Consider the following 6,000-nt stretch of genomic DNA (forward strand, 5'->3'; position numbering starts at 1 on the left):
AGTTCAGGGACTGGACAGAGCCCAGTAGGAATGGGGAACAGAAAGGGCACTTTGGGTACCACTGTCTGTCTCAGGATGAGTCACAGAGACAGAAAGAAACATCAGCAGAGGGTGAAGGGGCATCCTGGGCCTCAGATCCTACCACAGCAATTACAGGACCTGCACTTTTTCTTTAAAGAAATGTTCAGTATGTTCACTAAAATCACTAGTTCACTAAAATCACTAGCTCACTAAAAGCAGTAACTTTTAGTGCGGTGAGAAGGACAACCCCCCAACCCTTCCAAAAGATAGAAGGTCAATGACCAGAGCTGATGCAGCTTTTCTGGATGTAAAGTATCTCTACAAATGGAAAAAGAATGATGCTGCTTATAGTCATGATAATGTGTCAGATTACTTTCTCATATTCCCTTTATATGATGCATTACAAAAGGCTCCTGAATAGCTTTTCTCAAATGATAAGGTATAGAGGAAGTTACAATGACTACAATAAAACCAGGAAAGATTTCTACGGAGAAAGGTGAAGTAGCTGTAAATAATAAATAAAGAGAAAATAAAATCATGCTTACAATGAGAACTGGAACTTGGAAACGAGGTGGGGACACCTTCATCTAAAATATCAAGCTGAAGTATTTCTGACATTTTAGAAAGCCTAGATAACATAATTACACTTATTTATTTGCCTATCCTGGCAGTTTAAAATTCTGGTGTGTGCAGAAAATGACAAAATACCACAAAAGAGCTTATGTTGTAATTTTTCTGGCTGATTGTGATGAGGGAATTACCAGAAATATCATGGAACATTTTTCTTATATTTGTAAATTGAAAAAGTAAAAAAAGAAAGCAGCTCAACTTCTGCAACTAGTGCTGAGTTAATACCTGTGATCTGAGGTTTCTTAGAGCTAAGGAGACAATTTTCTGATGTTATTACTATAGCAAATCAAGATGATAGATGGCAGATCTAACAGTAAAACCAGGGACTGTAAAACAGAAAGTCTGGGTTACTCTTGTTTTCCATCATTGTCTCTCTCCGTGGCCTTGTGAAATGGCACTTTCTCTCTTCATTTAGCTTTCCCCTTGTGAGACAGAGACAATAACAACTTTCCCACTCGAGATACAGAATATTATTGTGTGTAATGTGCATTCTTTTCATCAAATATGAGGATACCTGTAAATATTTTGATATGTAAAACAGAATTCATCTTCTTGACCCAACTCTTGGGTCACCTTATTATTTGATTTGATGGCATTTTTTACGTAAAAAACACTTCTTTTCAAATTGGACAGTTTCAGTCATTCCATATGTTTAGTGTTCTTTAGCCACTTACCCCTGACTTTAAGACTTTAAGTATTGATGTTGTCTAAAATATAAAATTTTAAGAATGTCTGATAAAAGCATGAAAAAGGAACCGATTGTAATCTAAAGTCAGTACAACAGGCATTTTTAATACATGAATCTCTTAGCTAAAATTCCTTCATGTGTGATATTTGTGTTCAGATAACCCGGAGTCCCAGAGCCAAAATAACCTACCATTTGAGATGCAGCACTCTAGGCTCGTTACTCAGAGAAACAACCACAAGGTGGAGATGTTACAAGCTCTTACTAGCAAATAGAAAGCATAGCGCCTAATACTGATTTTTCTAGTTTTTAAATAAGGAAATAGGATCACATTGTAAATTGCCATTGTCTCTAGTTAACCGTTATAGTGCAATAAAGTAAAGTAAGTCTGTAATAGCAAAATCATTATAAGGAAGGCCATTTCTAGCTTGACCTTGAAATTAGTTCCTTATATTTTATAAAATTTAATGATTACGAACTTGATTATTTCTTTCTATGAAGGAACATGATTTATGTTAGTGAAGTAAATTGTGTATTTGCTAATTATATAGCTAGACTACAAGTCAGCTTTGCACAGTCATCCAAACATCCCTTAAGACCTTCACACAGCCATGCAGAAACTATCTTGACTTTAACTGCAGGAGGGAGAGAAGCAGAAAGAGAGTGAGGGCACAAGCTGGAGTGTGCTATATTTCACCTCTGATGTATACATCTGTATGAGTGAATGCCACCACCTCTTCCCATATCCACACCATAGGAACTGTGGGTAAGAATTTCATCAAGCTGAGAAAACTTTCAAAAGAATTAAAAGGCAAGACTCACAATTGATCAATCACATTCACAAGGATAAGGAAGAGAAATAAATAACCCTGGCATTTTAATATTCTCTACTCAGTAGTCAGAGTACTATGTAGGTGAGGAAAATGTGCATACAGTTTCTTTAAATCTTTAAAGTAGAAATTTGACTACAACATCCTGACCACGAGACCAGTTAGGAAATACTATTTCAAAATGGACGATACAGATTCCAAACTCTGCTTTGAATAAAAGAAGAAGGTTGTCTAATTATTCTACTGCAATAGACGTAAAGAAGCAACCACCACCTTCTCCTGACCTATGTGATTTTTAACTGCTTTTGTGAATCTAGAACCAAACTTTTGAATTACTTATCTTTATCATTTTCAAAAACATTGATCTTTCATTGCCCACATTTTTGGCACAAGTATCAGAAGAGGTTTATAGAATTGCTCTAGAACACTGGAGCTTCTATGAATGATAGGGTTTTCTATACCCATAGAATGGTCTCCCAGTTTCTATGGTCTGCTCCATTTTCTAAATCCTGCTTTTTGTATAGGCTACGGAGATACGTCCTGCAGGACTTTCCAAAATGCATCATACTTCTGTTGCCAGCAATCTCAAGGTTTTCAAATTCAATAAATGCTTTCTATAAGAGTGGAATTTAATCTGACTTGGAAAAGTATGACCTATCATCCTGATGGGTTTTTACACCACTATCTTGAGACAATTATGTCATACGAGGTCTTTTGAGACATGAAAAAATCTCTGGGGAGTAGTACTGGTGTTACCTATATCTGTTAAATTTAAAAATTCAAAATCATTTAAACTTGGGCATAAATCATCTGCTCTTTTTCTGGAGATACAATCTGATACAGAAGGAACTAAAAAGTTCAAGAATCATCATAGTTCTACATCTCCATAAAATATGTTACAATGCTATATAACTGTGGCTAAAAGTTGTGTGCATGTTACATATTCATTGCTAAGAGCTTTAAATTTATGTACAGCTATAAATTCTGGAGCCAACTTCTATCAAGTTCGTCCTTCAAACCAGCAAAAATTATCCCTGTGGAGTTCTCATATTACAGAAATACTATAGTTATGTGTTACAGGAAGTAAAGAAATGGAAATTAAAAGATATTTGCTCCTGTGTTTCACATATACTGTTTGTGCCCCTCCATGTTCTTCCTCTCTAGTAATTAGGTTGCCCTGAATTAAGATACTATAGATGTGTATTTTATATTATATGTATGTATTTATCTATATAAAAAGTTATTTCCCTGATTCATTTTTCAAAAGAACTTTATCATTCCTAGGATGCAAGAATCTTTATATTGCAAGCATGTTGTACAGCCTATGGTTAGCCTAAAAGCAGCAGTATGTTACCATTGATAGCATTAAAGCTTAGAAATCCCCCAGACTCACTGACTTCTAATTTAAAATGCCAGATTCTTACTTCTCCTTTATGGTCTCACTGTATGCATTGCCTTGACTTTACAAACAGGATAATGAAGATAGGAGAATTGCACAATACCAAAACCAGACTGTAAAATATTAACTTTAGGTGAAACACCCTCCTTTGCAGACGCCAGAAGACGACTCATATATTGCTTAAGTGTATGGGCTGCAGCTGGCACTCCACACACGTTCTCTATCAAGCCCCAGAATGAAGTACTTAAGGCTGATCCAGACAAGTAAGGGATGGAAATAAGAGGGTTACCACGGGAGGAAGAAGCATATTTGCTTTTTCTTCTGTATTTTTCTGTCGGTCTCCATATCCAGAGCATTTGCAAACACATTGGACCTAGTAATGTCAATTTTTTCTTATTATCAGTACATAAACCCACAATTACGCATTCATTATGAGTCACTACACACTTCTGCATGAATAATTGTAGATAGACATGGTTCTCTGAAAGCTGAAAAATGCACCCACAGCTATTTCTAGCCCAGTTAAGGAGGCCCACTGAATATATGTCTATGTGTGTTTAGATCAGCAAAGACCCTTACAAGGCAGCAAATCCTTAAAATCAACGAAAGTGTGAGCTGGTAGCTACTGTAATTGCTAGCAGTGAGTCATGTTAACAGAGAAATGGTGAAATATGGCCTGTTTTATTATTATTATGAGGGGCTATAGCTAGATTCAACTGAAGAATATAGGGCTCATGGGAAGCCTCATAAACACTGACATAATCAAGTATTGGTTTTAATACAAATTCATAAATTTTTATAGGTGTCGAGTTGTCAGGCAGATAATATATGACCAAACTCTGGATAAAGTATATGGAAAAAAAGCATTCCAGAAGGACTGGAAATATAACACGATACAGTGCAATGCCACAGAGGACTGCAGCTTTGTTGGGACCACAGCTGTGAGCGAAGGGGTGCACAAAGCATTCTAGCCCGTGCCTTTGGAGGGCTGGCCTGCCTCCTGAAAGCCTTCTGTACTCAGAGAAATCTTTCCTGAAACTGTTAACAAAAGCTAGCAAAGAAACATCAGTAGTAAACATACCAAGCGCATTTTTCACAGAATTTCTTCTTTTACTAAAGGCAACATTTCCCTTGTAAAGAAATAAGAATAGGGGTGGATGGGTTGGAAGATTTGACAGAAGGAGAGATGGGATCTTTCTCCACCAAGTCAGAAAGCTGGACTTGATCCAGAGAAGTAGTTTTTGCATGCAGCTACTACCTGTGTTTCCCCAGTCACCAGTGAAGTATCAGACACCATGTGTGAAACATCCCTTGTAAAAGATGTCAGCAGAAGGAGCACAGATCACCTACCTCTCAGCTTTAGGAGCAGGCTCTCTAGCTCCACCGTTAACACATGAAATGAGTGGGTTGGAGGAAGATTCAAACTGCTGCAGCTCACACTGGATAATGACTGGGGAAAAAAGGAGCCTGAATGACCACTGCAGCAGCCAGTTTTACCATTGCAAAGTACATAAAGGAAGCGTCTAAGAGCACAGATGGCTGCAGCTTCTCCCTGACTCTCACAAGAAGAATGCAAGGCAGGGGCCCCTTTCCTCCTCTGCTCCATCGCTACTCTGTTTCCCTTGTAACCCCTCCTCAATACTGCAGTTTGCTGGCTATTAGCCACTCGCTGCTTCCCTACGGGCAACTACAACTGCAGTTGCAGGATGCGGGGTGTCTTGCCAATTGTGAAATATTATATTCTGACATAATATAATCTCTCCATGTAAAATAAAAATGCATGCAAACAGCAAGCAGAATGGCTAATAAAATGAAAAGATGCAGGGGAGAAAGTCTAAGGAGAGAGAAATTCTAGCCTTGTTCAGATCAATGGCAGAATTCCCACTCTTTTCACTGAGCCAAAATTTCACCCTAGGTATTCATAACCCTTTTTAGCTACACTTTAGATAGCTAGTTTGGCAAATTCTATGGTCCTTCATGCTGTGTGTATAACTTTGGGATTTATATTTAATTGATTAGGTTTGGAGCCGTTTTACTTTGGTCACATATTAATTCCAGCCTAAAAATTATTAGTGCATGTGACAAATTACAGAAATACTATCTTCTTGATGCTTAGAAGAAGTAGCATAGGTTTTGGGATGGCTACAAACTGTTTAAAATATTGGTACCCCAGGCTCATCAAGAACTTTACACAACCAATGGCTTCTGTCTTGTCTCGGGTCGTCAATTGCCCTATGCCTGTCCCAGGGCAACCCACTGATTGCCCCCATGCTGCGGGTCCCTGACGCACCAAGACCCTGGATCGGTGTGACTACTTGGCAGCATCCACTCCAGTCTTCAGCCTTTGTTGCCTCTGCTTCTGAAGGTGCTGTTAAGACCCACCGAAACCTAGAAATGATGCTGTAACTTCCCTTTGACTGGCAATGATTTTACAT

At 38.1% G+C, this 6,000-nt stretch overlaps 1 long non-coding RNA gene across 1 annotated transcript in view; it reads right to left on the reverse strand.

Annotated features, from left to right (window-relative positions):
• Positions 1-5,109, reverse strand: part of LOC142055270 (uncharacterized) — a 49,642-nt gene extending 44,533 nt beyond the window's left edge. Inside the window, exon 1 of the long non-coding RNA XR_012659863.1 lies at positions 4,916-5,109. This is a non-coding gene — a long non-coding RNA (uncharacterized LOC142055270). The remainder of the gene's footprint in view (positions 1-4,915) is intronic.
• Positions 5,110-6,000: the final 891 nt, after the last annotated feature.

The sequence above is a fragment of the Phalacrocorax aristotelis genome, chromosome 3 (genome assembly GCF_949628215.1).
Source record: "Phalacrocorax aristotelis chromosome 3, bGulAri2.1, whole genome shotgun sequence".
Lineage (NCBI taxonomy): Eukaryota > Metazoa > Chordata > Aves > Suliformes > Phalacrocoracidae > Phalacrocorax > Phalacrocorax aristotelis.